At 45.7% G+C, this 21,367-nt stretch overlaps 1 long non-coding RNA gene across 2 annotated transcripts; it reads right to left on the reverse strand.

Annotated features, from left to right (window-relative positions):
* Positions 1-396: 396 nt before the first annotated feature.
* LOC103646718 (uncharacterized) lies at positions 397-775 on the reverse strand. Of its 2 annotated transcripts, none has more exons than XR_002267594.1 (3): positions 679-775; positions 556-597; positions 397-467 (listed from the first exon to the last, which is right to left on the reverse strand). It is a non-coding gene; the product is annotated as an uncharacterized lncRNA (long non-coding RNA). The 2 variants fall into 2 exon arrangements; XR_562398.2 differs by having other exon boundaries at positions 397-470.
* Between the last annotated feature and the right edge of the window lie 20,592 nt (positions 776-21,367).

Consider the following 21,367-nt stretch of genomic DNA (forward strand, 5'->3'; position numbering starts at 1 on the left):
CACCAAAGCCCAAGTCTATTTGATATCATGCACACACTAAAACAACTTCTAGACTTTAAAGTTTCAACCTCTAGACTTCAAAGAATAAATGAATGCAGAAATAAATATTGCATGACCATCAAGAGAAACAAGAGTCTATTTAAAAGAGTTAACAGTTAAAGGTTTTGTAGATACCATTGATATATGCACTCCAAGATTTCTGTGCACCCCAGAACACTCTATGCATAGAAGTGCGCCAAGGTTTAATGATGCCCAATCAGGTTCTGAAGCACCACAGTCAGCACACATATTATTGCCATCAACTTTCCTAAGCAAGTCAATTGGTTTTTCAGGTTTCATCCTAGTTCTGTGATGATGTGTGCCTCTGACATCATGCTGCCCATTTCCAGATTTCTGCTCCAGTACTAAATCATCACTTACAGAAGGTTCAAATTCTACTGGACTCATGCAAAGATCACCTCTCCCAACTACTGGATTAAAAGTAGAAATAAGATATGTAACTACTAGAGCAAAACATTAACACCATAATACAAAGAGAAATAGTTTAAGAGTTACCTGATTAATATATGGTTCCATTTGATGCAATAGTTCATATCCCTGACAAATAGAAATTGATAGGATTAATCACATTCATGCATAACATAGCTACACCACAAGGCAAAATATGCAAGGAGGTACTTGTTTAAAATATCGAAGATGTGAGTCCATCGTCGCACTAACAGCCTCCAAAAATTCATATCTCTTCTTTGCCTCAACATGGGAAAGTGAAGTGACCTGAGAAATTAACATGGACACGGCAAACAATGGCATGGTAAGCATATAAGCTCAGAAACTAAGGAGCAAAGTAATGGACAATGCAAATTGTACCAGGTTGAAACAGGCTTGCTCTAATGAAGATCGAGCACTGTGAAGCTCCTGGTTATTACCAAATGCTATTTAGTTCAGGGGGGAGTTAGAGAAGCCTTTATTTGTGTGAACACTGTAAAATGTTGAATAAGAATGGTTTTTACATCTTCAATTGCCGTTGTTATGTCTGGTCGGGTGATGAAGACATCCACACTACTGATGCATCTATACCAATACAAGTACCAATTTCTGGTCCCATTACTCGCGCTCGTGCTCGTCAACTCAACCATCAGGTGATTACACTCTTGAGTTCATGTCCATCATATTTAGACCATGGAGACCCGTGCACTCTTGTTTTGCTTAGGAATCAGGGAGAAGACCGAAAGGGAAAAGGATTTGAACATGCTGGATTCGGACTGCAGAAGAACACCAACTTGTGACGGTCACCACGGTCAGATGCGGGCTCGGATTGGAATGTTCAAGCACAACATGGAAAGCTTATCAAGTCTACTTTCATATGGATCCGGAATTATAGTCATATCTGTTCTGAGGACGCCGTAATCATTGTTTTCTTACCGAGACATTTCCTGCCTTTTCTGCCCATGGTGCTGCGTCACCCTATTTTGGCCCAATGGGTCGTGTATCAAGTTAGGTCCATTAGGGACGCATCCTAGGGTTGCAGCACGACCCCAATACCCTTGTGGTCGTCCTCCCATGTTTATAAACCCCCTAGCCGCCACCAAGAACAGCGGGTTTTGTTTAGATCAAGTTTAGCTCTCGCTACTTGCTTGCAAGCGCGCGTGCTAGTTCAGCCGCCCGTCTTCTTGTCTTCGGAACCCCACCATATTGTAGTTTGATCTTTAAACCTACATTTAGATCTGGTAATTCAGTACTTGTTCTACTTGTTCTTGCTAGTTCTTCGATTGCTTGCAGGACGAGTGCCCTAGTGGCCAGGGTGTCACGCTCCACAAGATCGTGACAGCCATAGGAGGTGGTGTATCGGTTGCTAAGGCGCAGCGTCTTTGGAAGGCTGTAGTCGGGCCGTGAACGTCGTCTCCTCTCCCAATCGAGTTATTCCACACCCTCTCATCGAAAGATCGGGCAATCACCCAACGGGTGCACATCAGTTGGTAATCAGAGCAAGGTTTATCGGTGAGAGATTTACTTTTCTTCGCTGTTTTCTTATCTCCTATAGTCCAGAAAAAGCCAAAAAATAGTAGATTAGTTTTACCGCAATCCTATAAACCATTGAGCATTTACTAGTACTACTTAGTTAGGGCTTGTTGAGTTTTTGGTTGCATCGGTTGTGTCGAGTTGCTGGTCTTAGTTTATTCCTTTAGAGTTTTGAGTTCTACCACGTTTTGGTCACCACGAGATCCACCATCACCAAAAACATCTCTGGTTCGTTTTTGCCACCACGGATACATATCATATCCGATTTGGAAGTTTAAATACAATCTGGAAAGCTTATCTTATCTTCTTTCCAACGGATCTGACCTTATCTCAAAATTCGTTCTGAGCGCTCCGCAATCATCGTAGAGATTTCTGGACTTTCTATATTAACAAGATTTGTTAAGTCTGATTTTAAGGGGCTGTTAGCAATATCTTTATTGTTTGGGTTGTCATAGTGAAAAAAAGGGTTTAGGCCCCTGCAAAAAAAACAGAAGAAGAAGAAAAAAAAAGAATAGAAAAGAAAAAAAAGGAAAAGAAGAAGAAGGGGGCTGAATCTCTAAATCTGTTGTTTCTCTTTGTGCTGTGCTAGTTGTTCTTTTTCAGTGACTACCTTTGTGCCTAGGCTCACGTCTCTAGCCTGGTTTAGCCTAGGACCAGCACAGTACCACCGTTGAACGATTATTCAGCTTGCTTTTGTAACTAACGTGGTACTAGTGTATTCCTTGCTTCAGCCCACCTACAACTCTACATATTTCGACTACAGTTTGACAGGTCGTGTTGCTGCGGCACCGATACACTTATTCCACGGTTGCAGACTTGTTGGTTGCTGACCCCTCCTGTTGTGCAAGGTAAGAATTGGTAAGAGCTTGTGAGGCAGGTTGAGAGTGAGCGCCTTGCAGTAGCTACATCCTAATAGTTGTAGAGTTTTTATTCCTTCACATTTTTTTTCTTGTTGCCTCTGTTCATCTAACCATGGCAGGATTGGAGGTTGATGATGCTTCTCGTAATATGCCACACTCTCCTCGCACCAAGGGTATCATACAACACTTTGTAAGGCTGGTGAAAACGCACACGGAAGGTCTTGATAATGACATGCAGGTGACGAATGAAAAGATGGGGCAATTGGAGGCCACACAGATCGACACAAACACCAAACTTGCAAATGTGGAAATGACAGTTGCTCATATTGACAAGAGCCTTGTCGCACTCTTGAGGCGATTTGATGAGATGCATGCTAATACCAATGGTGGGCGTGATGAGGGCGCCGAAGGTAACTGGGATGACTATGTTGCTGATACTGAACAAGATGACCAAGAAGCACCTAATCGCCGGCGACTACGTACTAACCGTAGAGGTATGGGTGGTTTTCGCCGACGTGAGGTACATGGTAATGATGATGCTTTTAGTAAGGTTAAATTTAAAATACCTCCTTTTGATGGTAAATATGACCCTGATGCTTACATTACTTGGGAGATTGCGGTTGATCAAAAGTTTGCATGCCATGAATTTCCTGAGAATGCGCGGGTTAGAGCTGCTACTAGTGAGTTTACTGAATTTGCTTCTGTTTGGTGGATAGAACATGGTAAGAAGAATCCTAATAACATGCCACAAACTTGGGATGCGTTGAAACGGGTCATGCGGGCTAGATTTGTTCCTTCTTATTATGCACGTGATATGTTAAACAAGTTGCAACAATTGAGACAGGGTACTAAAAGTGTAGAAGAATATTATCAGGAATTACAAATGGGTATGCTGCGTTGTAACATAGAGGAGGGTGAGGAATCTGCTATGGCTAGATTTTTGGGCGGGTTAAATAGGGAAATTCAGGACATCCTTGCTTATAAAGATTATGCTAATGTAACCCGATTGTTTCATCTTGCTTGCAAAGCTGAAAGGGAAGTGCAGGGACGACGTGCTAGTGCAAGGTCTAATGTTTCTGCAGGAAAATCTACACCATGGCAACAGCGCACGACTACATCCATGACCGGCCGTACACTAGCACCAACTCCCTCGCCAAGTCGACCAGCACCCCCGCCTTCCTCCAGCGACAAACCACGTGCATCTTCCACAAATTCAGCAACCAAATCTGCCCAGAAACCAGCAGGTAGTGCCTCTTCAATAGCCTCCACGGGTAGAACAAGAGATGTTCTGTGTTATCGATGCAAGGGCTATGGACACGTGCAGCGTGATTGTCCTAATCAGCGTGTTTTGGTGGTAAAAGACGATGGTGGGTATTCTTCTGCTAGTGATTTGGATGAAGCTACACTTGCTTTGCTTGCGGCTGATGATGCAGGCACTAAGGAACCACCCGAAGAACAGATTGGTGCAGATGATGCAGAGCATTATGAGAGCCTCATTGTACAGCGTGTGCTTAGTGCACAAATGGAGAAGGCAGAGCAGAATCAGCGACATACGTTGTTTCAAACAAAGTGTGTCATTAAGGAGCGTTCATGTCGTTTGATCATTGATGGAGGTAGCTGCAACAACTTGGCTAGCAGCGACATGGTGGAGAAGCTTGCACTTACGACCAAACCGCACCCACATCCATATCACATTCAATGGCTCAACAATAGTGGTAAGGTCAAGGTAACCAAGTTGGTACGAATTAATTTTGCTATTGGTTCATATCGTGATGTTGTTGACTGTGATGTTGTGCCTATGGATGCTTGTAATATTCTGCTAGGTAGACCATGGCAATTTGATTCAGATTGTATGCATCATGGTAGATCAAATCAATATTCTCTCATATACCATGATAAGAAAATTATTTTGCTTCCCATGTCCCCTGAGGCTATTGTGCGTGATGATGTTGCTAAAGCTACCAAAGCTAAAACTGAGAACAACAAGAATATTAAAGTTGTTGGTAATAACAAAGATGGGATAAAATTGAAAGGACATTGCTTGCTTGCAACAAAAACTGATGTTAATGAATTATTTGCTTCCACTACAGTTGCCTACGCCTTGGTATGCAAGGATGCTTTGATTTCAATTCAAGATATGCAGCATTCTTTGCCTCCTGTTATTACTAACATTTTGCAAGAGTATTCTGATGTATTTCCAAGTGAGATACCAGAGGGGCTGCCACCTATACGAGGGATTGAGCACCAAATTGATCTTATTCCTGGTGCATCTTTGCCGAATCGTGCGCCATATAGGACAAATCCAGAGGAAACAAAAGAAATTCAGCGACAAGTGCAAGAACTACTCGACAAAGGTTACGTGCGTGAGTCTCTTAGTCCGTGTGCTGTTCCGGTTATTTTAGTGCCTAAAAAAGATGGAACATGGCGTATGTGTGTTGATTGTAGGGCTATTAATAATATCACGATACGTTATCGACACCCTATTCCACGTTTAGATGATATGCTTGATGAATTGAGTGGTGCCATTGTCTTTTCTAAAGTTGATTTGCGTAGTGGGTACCACCAGATTCGTATGAAATTGGGAGATGAATGGAAAACTGCTTTCAAAACTAAGTTCGGATTGTATGAGTGGTTAGTCATGCCTTTTGGGTTAACTAATGCACCTAGCACTTTCATGAGATTAATGAACGAGGTTTTGCGTGCCTTCATTGGAAAATTTGTGGTAGTATACTTTGATGACATATTGATCTACAGCAAATCTATGGATGAACATGTTGATCACATGCGTGCTGTTTTTAATGCTTTACGAGATGCACGTTTATTTGGTAACCTTGAGAAGTGCACATTTTGCACCGATCGAGTTTCGTTTCTTGGTTATGTTGTGACTCCACAGGGAATTGAGGTTGATCAAGCCAAGGTAGAAGCGATACATGGATGGCCTATGCCAAAGACTATCACACAGGTGCGGAGTTTCCTAGGACTTGCTGGCTTCTATCGCCGTTTTGTGAAGGACTTTAGCACCATTGCTGCACCTTTGAATGAGCTTACGAAGAAAGGAGTGCATTTTAGTTGGGGCAAAGTACAAGAGCACGCTTTCAACGTGCTGAAAGATAAGTTGACACATGCACCTCTCCTCCAACTTCCTGATTTTAATAAGACTTTTGAGCTTGAATGTGATGCTAGTGGAATTGGATTGGGTGGTGTTTTGTTACAAGAAGGCAAACCTGTTGCATATTTTAGTGAAAAATTGAGTGGGTCTGTTCTAAATTATTCTACTTATGATAAGGAATTATATGCTCTTGTGCGAACATTAGAAACATGGCAGCATTATTTGTGGCCCAAAGAGTTTGTTATTCATTCTGATCATGAATCTTTGAAACATATTCGTAGTCAAGGAAAACTGAACCGTAGACATGCTAAGTGGGTTGAATTTATCGAATCGTTTCCTTATGTTATTAAGCACAAGAAAGGAAAAGAGAATATCATTGCTGACGCTTTGTCTAGGAGATATACTTTGCTGAATCAACTTGACTACAAAATCTTTGGATTAGAGACGATTAAAGACCAATATGTTCATGATGCTGATTTTAAAGATGTGTTGCTGCATTGTAAAGATGGGAAAGGATGGAACAAATATATCGTTAGTGATGGGTTTGTGTTTAGAGCTAACAAGCTATGCATTCCAGCTAGCTCCGTTCGTTTGTTGTTGTTACAGGAAGCACATGGAGGTGGCTTAATGGGACATTTTGGAGCAAAGAAAACGGAGGACATACTTGCTGGTCATTTCTTTTGGCCCAAGATGAGAAGAGATGTGGTGAGATTGGTTGCTCGTTGCACGACATGCCAAAAGGCGAAGTCACGGTTAAATCCACACGGTTTGTATTTGCCTCTACCCGTTCCTAGTGCTCCTTGGGAAGATATTTCTATGGATTTTGTGCTGGGATTGCCTAGGACTAGGAAGGGACGTGATAGTGTGTTTGTGGTTGTTGATAGATTTTCTAAGATGGCACATTTCATACCATGTCATAAAACTGACGATGCTACTCATATTGCTGATTTGTTCTTTCGTGAAATTGTTCGCTTGCATGGTGTGCCCAACACAATCGTTTCTGATCGTGATGCTAAATTTCTTAGTCATTTTTGGAGGACTTTGTGGGCAAAATTGGGGACTAAGCTTTTATTTTCTACTACATGTCATCCTCAAACTGATGGTCAAACTGAAGTTGTGAATAGAACTTTGTCTACTATGTTAAGGGCAGTTCTAAAGAAGAATATTAAGATGTGGGAGGACTGTTTGCCTCATATTGAATTTGCTTATAATCGATCATTGCATTCTACTACAAAGATGTGCCCATTTCAGATTGTATATGGTTTGTTACCTCGTGCTCCTATTGATTTAATGCCTTTGCCATCTTCTGAAAAACTAAATTTTGATGCTACTAGGCGTGCTGAATTGATGTTAAAACTGCACGAAACTACTAAAGAAAACATAGAGCGTATGAATGCTAGATATAAGTTTGCTAGTGATAAAGGTAGAAAGGAAATAAATTTTGAACCTGGAGATTTAGTTTGGTTGCATTTGAGAAAGGAAAGGTTTCCTGAATTACGAAAATCTAAATTGTTGCCTCGAGCCGATGGACCGTTTAAAGTGCTAGAGAAAATTAACGACAATGCATATAGGCTAGATCTGCCTGCAGACTTTGGGGTTAGCCCCACATTTAACATTGCAGATTTAAAGCCCTACTTGGGAGAGGAAGTTGAGCTTGAGTCGAGGACGACTCAAATGCAAGAAGGGGAGAATGATGAAGACATCCACACTACTGATGCATCTATACCAATACAAGTACCAATTTCTGGTCCCATTACTCGCGCTCGTGCTCGTCAACTCAACCATCAGGTGATTACACTCTTGAGTTCATGTCCATCATATTTAGACCATGGAGACCCGTGCACTCTTGTTTTGCTTAGGAATCAGGGAGAAGACCGAAAGGGAAAAGGATTTGAACATGCTGGATTCGGACTGCAGAAGAACACCAACTTGTGACGGTCACCACGGTCAGATGCGGGCTCGGATTGGAATGTTCAAGCACAACATGGAAAGCTTATCAAGTCTACTTTCATATGGATCCGGAATTATAGTCATATCTGTTCTGAGGCCGCCGTAATCATTGTTTTCTTACCGAGACATTTCCTGCCTTTTCTGCCCATGGTGCTGCGTCACCCTATTTTGGCCCAATGGGTCGTGTATCAAGTTAGGTCCATTAGGGACGCATCCTAGGGTTGCAGCACGACCCCAATACCCTTGTGGTCGTCCTCCCATGTTTATAAACCCCCTAGCCGCCACCAAGAACAGCGGGTTTTGTTTAGATCAAGTTTAGCTCTCGCTACTTGCTTGCAAGCGCGCGTGCTAGTTCAGCCGCCCGTCTTCTTGTCTTCGGAACCCCACCATATTGTAGTTTGATCTTTAAACCTACATTTAGATCTGGTAATTCAGTACTTGTTCTACTTGTTCTTGCTAGTTCTTCGATTGCTTGCAGGACGAGTGCCCTAGTGGCCAGGGTGTCACGCTCCACAAGATCGTGACAGCCATAGGAGGTGGTGTATCGGTTGCTAAGGCGCAGCGTCTTTGGAAGGCTGTAGTCGGGCCGTGAACGTCGTCTCCTCCCCCAATCGAGTTATTCCACACCCTCTCATCGAAAGATCGGGCAATCACCCAACGGGTGCACATCATCGGGTACCTTTCTTCAATGATAGGTACTTCTCACGAATCTATAACCAAACCAACAAGTTCACGAGTTAACAACACACTCTGTCTTTGGAATTCAGCAAGCAATAATATTACAGTTTTATGCAGCAAAGCAAGTATGGCAGAAAAATATGAAAGAACAACAAATTGGCAGAAAAATATGAAAGAACAACAAATTGGCAAAAAAATAGAAACATAGTGAAACATTGAGAGTACTTACAGAGTGCCTGTGCAGCAGTCATTCTTTTTCTGTAATCTTTGTTAAGAAGTCTTTTGACAAAATCTTTAGCTTGAGGCGATACTGATTGCCATGGTGAGTTGTCAAAATTAGGGTCAGCTCTCAGCACTGAGCGAAAAATACCTGATTCAGTTCGTGCCCAGAATGGCCTGCTACCACACAACAATATATAAGTGATAACACCAATGCTCCACATGTCTGCTTCTGTGCTATATGACCTATGCAAGACTTCTGGAGCAACATAGTATGCACTTCCAACAATGTCATTAAGCCTTTCATCTGTAAAGGGGGAAAAAGCATCAGGAGCATCAGGCGTTAGAACATTTTTTGGAGGAAGGTCATATCATGTTTCATTTTATGGCAATGGACTTCTAACATATTTGTAAAACACAACTTTACAATTGGATGGCCCTTGTGTGGAGGTATGTAATACCTGGTCTTATAAAATCTGAGAGACCAAAATCAATTATCTTCATAGGAGAATGCCCTTCCCTAGTGCTGAATAGGAATTTCTGTTAAAAACATCCAAGGGTGGATTTATCAGAAGGAATATACTACAGTTTTTTTCGCCACGACAAATCATATTTAAAAGGACATGGAATCCTTACTTTTCACTTGCCAGACCTCAAAACTACATGGGACAAAAGAGAGTTGACATTGAACAAATACACAACCAATACACCGACTAAAGTGCTGCAAATAGGCCTTTTGTCTCGCAATTTATACCACAACACAACATGCCAATATTAATTAGCTACTGAGTTCACTGTTGGAATAAATTGTCTATTTAGCTCCGGGTGATTCTAACCATTTCTATTTAAGTTCAATTTCAAATACCTGTAAAAGAAAGTTTAATTCCAATTCTCAATTACCATAGAACCACAAATTGTACCCTATATTTTGTGGTTCGACGGTAATTGAAATTAAACTTTCTTTTGCAGCACATAATAACAAAAGGAAAAGAAATACAGGAATAATCCCTTATGATACTACTCCCTCCGTTCACAAAAGTATGCAATTCTAGACTTGAAACTTTGTCCAAGAAAGAATGCAACTATAGGGGTCCAGGCTAGCACAGAGATGTACTCAGGTTTCTGTAGGACATGAGCATGGAGAGAATGAGAGACTCGGGGTTGGTGATGTAAGGGGTCCATGCGTCTTTTACCTATATGTCTAATTCATCCTTGGAATCCGAGGGTTGCAAAAAAATGGACTGATTGTATATGCAAACAGATTTAATGGTGCTACTTTTATTTACAAAGTTATCTAATGGTATTATGTGCAACCAAAACCATATATATTTTGGATCAGTTGCTGATAAAGTTTACCAAAATAAGACTTCTAAAAATGTGGAGGCCAGTAGTAGTTTATAACAAATATATCTGCCTCTATAGGATAGTAACGCTAGTATAACAAAATAAATGGGAAACACAATTCAAGGATGTGTATAATATTACTATTTGCTGTTATCACAAAAAAGTATTAACGTTCCAAAGAGAACCATTAAATTTGCTGAGAAACCAAAGGTGGAGAAATAGACACGATTAACAACTATTTTACCTTCACTTTTTCTCTCTTAACAATCCTCTCACAAAGGAAACGTAATAGTTCCAGTTCAACCTGCCAAGAATGAGAAAAACAGAAACGTATAAATATAATCTAAGAGTTTCTTCACCATCTTCAAGCTATAGCCTATAGGGCACTGATCAGCAGCAAGAAATACTACAGCATCAAGCCATTTTTAGCAAACATTATCGAAGTCCAAATCAGAGAAACTTAAGCTCTATGTTTCTTACTACTTGTCAGGTGTGAGCATAAATGTTTTAGAATGCTCCTGATGCTTCTCTGCAAATCTATTGATGTCTACATACAAATATATTCAATTGAAAATTTTACAGGTTACACAACAGTAGAAGCACAAATATGAAAGATTTGAAGTTTTGTGTTTACATGTGAAATTGTGATGCTTGCCATTTATTAGGACTACAACAGTCATATATTCAACAAATACAACCTGATGGACACTGCTATTAATACCCATGGCTGATGCTCCACCCGCTAATCATGATACTGATACTTAAATCTAATGAACCAAATGGATTGGAGAACTATTTTGACACAATGCACGTGAATCACAAACAGAACTTGTGTGGAGGTATGTAATACCTGGTCTTATAAAATCTGAGAGACCAAAATCAATTATCTTCATAGGAGAATGCTCTTCCCTAGTGCTGAATATGAAATTCTGTTAATTGAATTTGTGAGAAAAAAATTGAAGGTACTGCATTGATATCATCACATACCAGAAAACAATACCTGTAAGCCATGTAGAGGAAACATAACAAGAAGACATAAGACTTGCAGGGCTCTTCCCACCCAGCCAAAGCGAGCAACCTTTTGCCTATTTCAATCAGAGGAAATAGTAGTTCCTGGAAAGAGTTAACCAGTGTTATTACACTAGTAATCCTTAAATAGGCTCAGATTATGAGCTACCTGGACGACACATGCTGAAAATATGCACTGATATTTGGTACAGTAATTCAATGGGAAGTTTAGATTCTGCCCTGTGCCATAGTTTTAGTTTCAGATTCACCTGAACTATTAAATCCTATGCAAGATAATAATGTACTATTTTCAAGAAAGAAAAAAACAATACCTTTAGGCCAACTACATTAGTGTCTATGTCTTCCACTCTGACCTGATCAAGCGTAGCCCTTGCCGCTTCCACTCTACCCGAATACCCAACCGAACGCTCTAGAGCCATCTGAACTGAGCTAGTCCCTCCAATCTGCACGTCACGCACAGCGAAATCCCTCTCCTCGGCGTTGTCCTCCTCTTTCAGCTTCAGCAAACCCATCGTCACCATGGTATACGCCGAGAGCGGGAAGGGGTCATCAAGCATCAGTTCCTCGGAACTGCTCTGGCCAAGATCCTGGCCTCCTCTGAACCTCGAGTAGTGCTGCTTGAGCTAGCCATACAGTGCCTCCAGAATCTTGTCCCCCTTGGACAGTTTCTCCGCCAGGTTGAAGGCGAGGATGGTCTTGAAATGCGCCGGCGGTATGTGGAACCCCTCTTTCACGGTGTGGTACCGCAGAATCCGGCCGCGGGGTGGCGAGGGCGGGGCGCGCTGGGTGGCGGCGTGCTGGGCGGCGGGGCGCGCGCGGCGGCGGCAGGCAGGTAGCGGCGGGCGCGCGGCTGGCAGCTAGCTGCGGCGCACGCGGTAGACAGAGGGAAAGAAGAGAGACGCGCGGGGTTAGAGATTTGGTTTTTGGGTTAAGTTCGACGATGTCCATGTGGCCCACGAATTTAATTTAAGAACGTGGGTACCCACGTTCATAATACGATAAATTCGACGGTTTTACCACGGGCCCACGAATTTAATTTAAGAACGTGGGTACCCACGTTCTTAAATTAACCAACGAACATTTATTAGTTTCTTGTAGTGTTACCTTTAGAATTTCTGCTATTTCAGTAGTAGGAGGTGTTGAAGGAGTCTCTTCTGTTACCTCAGTTACCTTCGGCTCCAGAGCTTCAGCCTTCCTCTTTTTTGAAACTGTCGCCTTTGACTCAGGAGTGGATTTTGTCTTCTTAGAAAATTTCTCATCTTCCTTAACCATTCTGGCAGCTTGCCTGCTCAGAATGCTGACAACCCTTTTTCTTTTTACCCCTTCGACCCCTTTGTCAAGTTTTTCATAATCATGGTAGTCAAAATTCAAGGCGTCCATCACCCGGTTTAATCATCGTTTGGCCGGATATCGAAGGTTGTGGTCATCAACTGATCTTCCTTCTTGGTATAATTCCCAAGTATCTCATTGCACATGGTCTCAATCATGTCTAGCCATTCTTTGCAAGGGCTTCTTGAATTGTTTTTCAAACTTAAAACGGTAAGCAAGTCGAACAAGTCCATGCTTCTTACCCACTTCTTTCCGATGCTCAAAGATAGTGGACTCATAACCATGGTCATCAGCTTCTCCCTCTTTTTCTCGTCAGCCTTCAAATAGAACCACTCACGCTTCCATCCAGTTGGCCACTTCGTGCGGTAGCTAAGAACTGGTTGTGGGGGCCAAATATCCCCCAAGTCCACTAGAAGGCTAGAAGGCCTCGTGAAAGGCTTTGGGCCCATTATTTCGCAAGGCCATCCCTTCGTGGGCCAGGGGAGGAACTGCTGGTGGAATGGATTGACGCAAGATTGGATAGACTCGGGCCCAGACGGCTCATTGGATTTAAGCATTATCCATAGCATTGATCTGATTCTCCCGCGCAGCGCCCTCAGATGTCAGAACTAAATGAGGATAAGTCGGCCGGACTATAGGAAGATAAGTTCAGTCGGTTCACTATTACTTAGGTGCACGTTGTTATCATACCCGCATGTAACGCCCCACGGTCGAGTATATAAGGCCTAGGGGGACCCCATCAAAAGACAGGTCATTCATTAGCCATCTACTCCATTCTCTAGCATCCTCCATACTAGAGAATCCCCCTGTAACCCACCACATAAAGATCCACACCAGGAAGTAGGGTCTTACGCCTCTCTAAGCGGCCCGAACCTATAGAAAATTGTCTATCGTCTCTCGTGCGCCTAGCACGAACCATCGAGCTACAGTCAGCAACACCGTCCTACCCAAAAGCACCTCGAGGGGTAACCCCGGGTGCGCGGTCGGGTCCCAAATACCGACAGCTGGCGCGCCAGGTAGGTATGTGTCGTTGATTCAAGCTAGCTCAATGGCCATCATTTTCCAACACAAGATTGCTCTTCGCCCTGGATCCGTGTTCTGCTTCGGAACCATCTCGTCCGTGGCAGACGAAGAAGGAATTCGGCATCGTATAGAGGATCCACCGGAGAAGAAGCCTTCCTAAAAAATCTCCAAAAAAGCTGGAACGAAGCAAGAAATAGCACAACCTCCAGCGCCCCGGGCGAAGACTACCTCCTGCAAGCCAAGAGCAGAGAATTCCTTTACCCGAAGAACCCCATTGCCCACCTCATCCACAGAAAAGTGGACACGGATCATAAGGAAAAAGGAAGCAAAAGGGATAAAGACCCATCAAGCTGCTCTTCTGGCGCCTTCGCCCTCAAAGGAGGACAGAGAGAAGCTTGTCGTCACAGCAACTCCATTCTACCCTGATGTCCTCTTCATCGGGGGAAGAGTGGAATTTTCTCCTATCTCTAACGACGAGCCAACCATACCTGGGGAAGAACCTGTCACACCCGGTTTTAGAAGGCAAACCGAATGCGAACCATGTACGTGCCAGGATCAGTTATTCACGTACACAACGGTTACATAACATGGACATCATCACACAGTGCTCAAAATAGTATTAAAAGGGAAATAATAGTCGATTACATCATACGTCTGAGACGTCCACATAGTCCTTACAATAAAAATCAAAGTGTGGAAAAGAAACGTAGATAAACGCGGCCTTCACAAGCAGCCGACTGGGGGTTGCCGCTAACCCACGCCTAGAACTCGTCGTAGTCTTGGAACTCCTGGAAGTCTCCTTCCACGGCTTCATCTTCTCCTGAGCAGTGGTTGCAATGCTGACAACCTGGGGATGGGAGGGGTTGGTGTGTAGAGCAAGGGTGAGTACACATCAACATACTCAGCAAGTATCCTGTTTGGCTGTAGTGGACTAGCTTTATGTGGGGGTAAGTCAAGCAGTTGCTTTTAGTTGGTCAGATTATTATTTACTAATAGAAAGCCAGGTTTTAGCATTAACCCAAGTTATTAGCCTGATGTACCCTTTCCAAACGGAAAGAATACCACTTACCAGTACCATAGTCATAACCAAAACCATCGATCTCGTAACCATCTGTACCATAATGTCTCTGATCAAGTACCACTAATCACTGGAACTCCCTTGGCCGCTCATAACCGCGAGCACGGCTGATATATCAGTTTTCAAACACTCTGCAGAGGTTGTGCACTTTACCCACAAGCCGTGATTCCCTTTCTGCCCGGAGATCATGACTCTCCATTGATCACTACCAAGGTGACCCAGCAGGGCATCACTACGTAGCCTTTACAAAGATTCCCTGGGGCTGTAGCCACCCGTTAGGTTTCCTAAATGCACCGCACTCCTCCCCAAGGGGCGAACCCAAACTTGGAAGAGCGAGCCGCATACACCGAGCCCCATTGATGGCACGACGGCTAAGTGATCTACACCCCGGATCCTCTAATTATTCAGCTAAGGGCATCCCATTCCACCCTCATGGTTGCACTGTTTTCCCGGGCGGTCATCCATAGAACAGGTCCTTATGGAGAGGCACTCGAGAAACCGCTCGAGCCCCCTTAAGGCCACAAGTACAACATCATAATAAGAGAAGGGAAAACAGCGTATCATAGATAATCTCATCATGTTCATTGATTAGAGTTTGAGCAATAGCATAAGCTAAACAATAATAATCCAACCCAAATAGGTAAACAAGGACATGGATAACAAAGCTAGTCAATCCTTAGGCATAAATGTGTAAAGCGGGAGGTGAATTAAAGAATGAATAGGACAGAGATAGGTCAAGGGACACTTACCTCCACCAACCGACTGCTGCTCAGGGGCTTCTCCTGCGAGTTCCTCGGGCTCTTCAACCGGATCGTTCTCTATGCGATTGCAAGCACACATACATTCATCCATTCAAATTAGGAAACAAACAGTACACCATACAAGGGAACAAATAAAGTAAATATGCATAGAATATCACATACGATAATGAATTTACCTTGGTTAGAAAGAAATGGGAAAAGGTCTCGCGAGAGTTAAAGCTTATGCCCGAGACGCACTACGGGTAAACGAATAACTAAACGCTATGTGCTCTAGTTCTAATTGGTTCTAACAAAAGAATTAGCTACATGCACTAATGTAAACGTGACCACTTTTAGTAGATTAACACTGAATGAGATAGATGATTAGTTATACAAATTAACTAACGTAACCAATTTCCAAATTGAGACTCCTATCTTATTAATATAAACACGTGATTAGTGCGCATAGGACACGGGGGGGGGGGGGGGTAGACGGGGCGTCTGGGGGTAGATGGGGACACGACGGGTCGTGCCAAGGCACTACGCACTACGCGAGCACGTGCGCGAGGCCGCACGCACATGCCACGAACTAGCCGTGCGCACGTCGGGGCCGAGCGCTAGCCGAGTTCAAAGCCGTGCGCCATAGGCACGCTGGGCCGAGCTCGAGGCCATGCCGGGGCCGTCACGACGCGGGCAAGGCACGGCGGGGCGAGCGGGCAAGCACGGACGGGGCGAGAACACGGCCGACCACCACGCCGGGGCGGGGACGGCGCGGCCGAGTCGGGCACGGGGCGGGCGGCCGAGCCGGGGCGGGGCTCGCCGGGGACGGCCGAGCCGGAACCGGGCGCGGCGGGGGCGACGAGCAGGGGGCGGGCTTGTCGGGCGCAGCCGGGGGCGGCCAGAGCGAGGCCGGGGCGGCCGGCGGGCGCGGGACGAGGCCGGGCGTGGCGGGGCTGGGCGCGGCCGAAGGGCGGCGAGGTGGGCGCGGGATGGGGTGGGGCGAGCTCGCCGGAGCGAGGGCGGGGAAGGGGCGGGTCGCCGGGGTCGGGGACGGCCGAGGCGGGGCGGCCGAGGCGCGAGCGGGCTCGCCGGAGGGCGGCGTAGGGAGGGCGGACGCCATGGGCGGGCGAGCTCGAGGCGGCGAGGCCGGGGCGCGGCCGGGCGCGACCGGGCGTGGGACGGGGCGGGGGCTCGCCGGAGCGGCCGGGCGAGGCCGACGCGGGGAGAGGCGAGGCGGGCGCGGCCGGGCATGGCAGGGCGAGGGCGGCCGGGGCGCGGGCGGGGAACGCCGCGCCGGGGAGCGGCGCCGGCGGGCGGGGGAGGGGGGGAAGGGAGGAGAGAGGGGGGCTCACTAGAGGGGGCGGCGCGGCGGCGGCGGCGCCGGGGGAAGGGGCGGCGGCGGCTAGGGTTAGGGGAGACAGAGAGTTGGGGGAGGGGGGAGGGGATGACGGGGCGGGGCCCGCGGGGAGGGAATTTTGGCAAAAGAAAGAAAGGGGGGAGGGGCGGTTGGGCCGACTGGGCCCAAAGGGGGGGAAAGGGGGTGGGCGCAGGGTGGGCCGGCCGGAACGGCCCACGGCGGGGGGGGGGGAGGGGGCGGCTGGGCCGCCGCGGGGCCCACGCGGGAAGGGGGAAGGGGGGGCTGGGCCGCCAACTGGGCCGACGCGAAGGGGAAGGGGGCGGCTGGGCCAAAAGAGAGAAAGGGGGGAGAGAAAAAGAAAAGGCTTTTCTTTTTCTAATTTCCCTAATTCCTTATATGCCTAACTCTTCAATTCACTCAACCACAAACAAAAAAGTGCATAATCCGGCATGATGCAACAACCAAAAATAGTTCTAGGTTTTGCTTACACAAGATGTCGAGCTAATTCTCGCTATAACTTTTGAAAAATAACAAGGCTTAGCGAGAAGAAAAGGGAAAAAGGAAAGAGTAACGCCTGAATTTGGTGAGAGAAAAGAAGAAAAAATTCTACCCCCAAATTTAGGGTGTTACAAACCTATCCCCCTTAAAAGAATCTCGCCCTCGAGATTCAGGGTTGGCTAGCAAAGAGCTCAGGGTATTTAGCCAACAGATCATCTTCACGCTCCCAGGTTGCTTCTTCCTCTGAATGGTGATTCCATCTAACTTTGCACATTCGGATGGTCTTCCTTCGGGTGACTCTGTCTGTAACCTCAAGGATCTGCACTGGCTTCTCAACGTAGGTCAAGTCCTCCTGGACTTCAAGACCTTCCACTGGCAACTACTCTTCTGGCACACACAAGCACTTCTTCAACTGAGACACATGAAAAACATCATGCACTGCGGATAGATTCTCTGGCAGACTGAGCTGATAGGCCACTTCTCCACGCCTTGAGAGAATTTGGTACGGACCAATGTAGCGGGGTGCTAGCTTGCCTTTGACTCCGAACCTTCTGACTCCTCTGATCGGTGACACTTTCAGATAGACAAAGTCTCCGACTTCGAAACTCAGCTCTCTTCTTCTTGTGTCTGCATAGCTTCACTGCCTTGATTGCGCTATCTTCATATTCTCTCGAACCATCTTGATGTTCTCTTCGGCTTCAAGCAAAATGTCTGGCCCAAACACTTGCTTTTCTCCAGGATGATCCCATTGCAACGGAGTTCTACAACTCCTTCCATAGAGCGCCTGAAATGGTGACATCTTCAAACTGGCCTGGTAGCTGTTGTTATAGGAAAACTCTGCATAAGGCAATCTCTTATCCCATCCGGACTGATCTTGCAATGCACATGCTCTCAACATGTCTTCAAGAATTTGATTGGTTCTTTCGGTCTGGCCATCTGTCTGCGGATGATAAGCTGAACTGAAATTCAGATGTGTGCCCAAGGCTTCATGCAACTGCTGCCAGAAATGAGAGGTGAACTGCGTTCCTCTGTCTGACACTATCTTCTTTGGCACACCATGAAGACAAACGATCCGAGACATATACAATTCTGCCAATACTGCACTGCTGTAGTTGGTCTTGACAGGTATGAAGTGGGCTGACTTGGTTAAGCGGTCCACTACTACCCAAATGGAATCGTAGCCGGCTCAAGTGCGAGGCAATCCGACTATGAAATCCATACTGATTTCATCCCATTTCCACTGAGGGATCTGCAACGGTTGCAACAATCCAGCTGGTCTCTGGTGCTCTGCCTTAATTCTTCGACAACTATCGCACATAGCCACATGCTCGGCGATTTCCCTCTTCATTTCGTACCACCAAAATTTCTTCTTCAGATCCTGATACATCTTCTCACTACCAGGGTGAATCGAATAAGCTGTCTCATGAGCTTCCTTGAGGATCAACTCCCGAATGGATTGGACATTGGGAACACACAAGCGGTCTTTGAACCATATCACACCCTCTGCATCTTCTCGAAAATCTTTGCCTCTGCCATCTAGAATCAGTCGCCGGATCTCACTGATCTTCTCATCATTCTTCTGCGCTTCTTTGATTTCGCGCTCCAAGGTAGGTTCCAACTCAACTGTGACTCCTCGCAAATTGTTCAGAAATCCGAGACTCAACCTGTCAAACTCCTTGGCCAACTCGTAAGGCATCGGACGAGCGACCATCAGATTGACTTGACTCTTTCTGCTCAAAGCATCTGCCACCACATTTGCTTTGCCTGGATGGTAATGAATCTCCAACTCATAGTCTTTGATCAACTCTAACCATCTTCGTTGCCTCATATTCAATTCTGACTGAGTGAATATGTACTTCAGACTCTTGTGGTCTGTGTAAACATCACATTTCTGTCCATACAGATAGTGCCTCCATGTCTTCAGTGCGTGAACCACCGCTGCCAACTCTAGATCATGGATTGGGTAGTTCTTCTCATGAACCTTCAGCTGTCGGGACGAGTAAGCCACAACTCTTCCCTCTTGCATCAACACACATCCCAAACCTGTGTAACAAGCATCACAATACACCGAGAAGGGCTTATGCACATCAGGCAAGACTAGGACAGGCACTGTAGTCAACTTCTCTTTCAGCGCTTCAAAGGCCTCTTGGCATTTCTGGGTCCACTTGAACTCAACCTTGTTGCCTAGCAACGCTGTCATTGGTTTCGCAATCTTCGAAAACCCTTCAATGAATCGCCGATAATATCTGGCCATTCCAATGAAACTCTTGATTCCTCGAGCGTCTGTTGGCGCTTTCCAGTTCAGAATGTCTGCCACTTTCTTCGGATCCACAGCCAATCCTTCCTTGTTGATTATGTGGCCCAAGAACAGGACTTCATTGATCCAGAACTCGCATTTGCTCAACTTTGCATACAACTGGTGCTCTCGCAATCTCCGCAATACCATCTTCAAATGATCTGCATGCTCTTCTTCGCTATGAGAATAAATCAGAATGTCATCAATGAATACCACCACAAACTTATCGAGATAATCCATGAATACACTGTTCATCAGATTCATGAAGAAGGCTGGTGCATTGGTCAAACCAAAAGACATCACTGTGAACTCATACAACCCATACTTGGAAATCAATGCCGTCTTCGGAATGTCCGAAGGTCGGATCCTGAGCTGATGATAGCCTGACCTCAGATCAATCTTGGAGAACACACTGGCTCCTCTCAACTGGTCGAACAGATCTTCTATTCTGGGCAAGGGGTACTTGTTCTTGATCGTGACTTCATTCAAAGCTCGATAATCGATACACATCCTTTTGGTGCCATCTTTCTTTTCCACAAACAAGACAGGAGCGGCCCAAGGCGAGGTACTTGGCCGGATGTAACCTTTCTCTGATAGCTCATCAATCTGCTTCTTAAGCTCAACCAACTCTGGTCCAGATATTCTGTAAGCTCTCTTAAAGATGGGGGCGGTTCCAGGAAGAAGCTCTATGGCAAACTCAACTTTCCGCTCTGGTGGCATACCCGGTAAGTCCTTTGGAAACACATCTGGGAATTCGGACACAACCTTGATACTCTCGATTGGGTCTGCTTCACTACTATCAACAGCTATCTGATAACAACTTCCTTTCTTTGGCTCAGGTGGGACTAACTCGGTCACCACTTCCTCTCCTAGTGGGGACACCAACTTGATTGTCCTCTTATCACAACTGATAACTGCCTGATACTTATCTAGCCAATTCATCCCCAGGATGACATCTATTCCCTAAGTACCCATTACTATGAGGTTGGCGGGAAACGCTATCCCCCTTATTTCCACACATACATTCAAACAAATGCTATCGGCTCGAATTCTACCACCGGCTGAGTCAATTTGAATGGGGGTTGACATGGTAGTAATTGGAAGATTATGTGCTTCTACCCATGATGCAGTAATGAAAGAATGTGTTGCTCCAGTATCAAATAACACTTCTGCAATATGGGAGTCGACTAAGAACATACCTACTATCATGCCGGGGGTCTCCTGAACTGCTTCAGCCTCCAAGTGGTTCAGTCTCCCATGATTGTAGCGCGGCTGAGAGCGATTGCCTGCTCCAGGCTGAGGCACGTTCTGCTTTGCTGGGGCATTGGGGCCTGACTGCTGCTGGGCTGCCTTCTTCGGACATTGCATCACCCAGTGGCCTTGCTCTCCACAGTGGAAACATGCTCTGTTTCCAACCTGAGCTGGTGCTGCCTGACTGTTCTGCTGATTTGCTGGGGCAGGAAGACGAGGTGCCTGCTGATTCTGCCTCTGAAACTGACCTCCTGACTGATTGCTCTGACGGTTCTGGTACTGATGCTGAGGATACTGCCTTTGGAACTGCTGATGCTGCTGAGGTGGACGCTGGTTCTGCCCGAACTGCTGAGGTTGATTGCCTGAGAAACGAGGACGATTGCTGCTTCCAGGCTGGGGTCCACTGATCTTGCGCTTACGATCTTCCATCTCCTTACGCTTCCTCTCTGTCATGATTGCTTTGTCAATCAGGTGCTGGAATGTCGGGAAGGTGTGATTTATCAGTTGGTATTGCAGAGGGTCAACCAAGCCTCTCAGGAAATGGTACTGTCGCTTGGCGTCGGTGTTGACATCTTCAGGAGCATAGC

This window comes from Zea mays, chromosome 2, assembly GCF_902167145.1.
Source record: "Zea mays cultivar B73 chromosome 2, Zm-B73-REFERENCE-NAM-5.0, whole genome shotgun sequence".
In the NCBI taxonomy this organism is placed as follows: Eukaryota; Viridiplantae; Streptophyta; class Magnoliopsida; order Poales; family Poaceae; genus Zea; species Zea mays.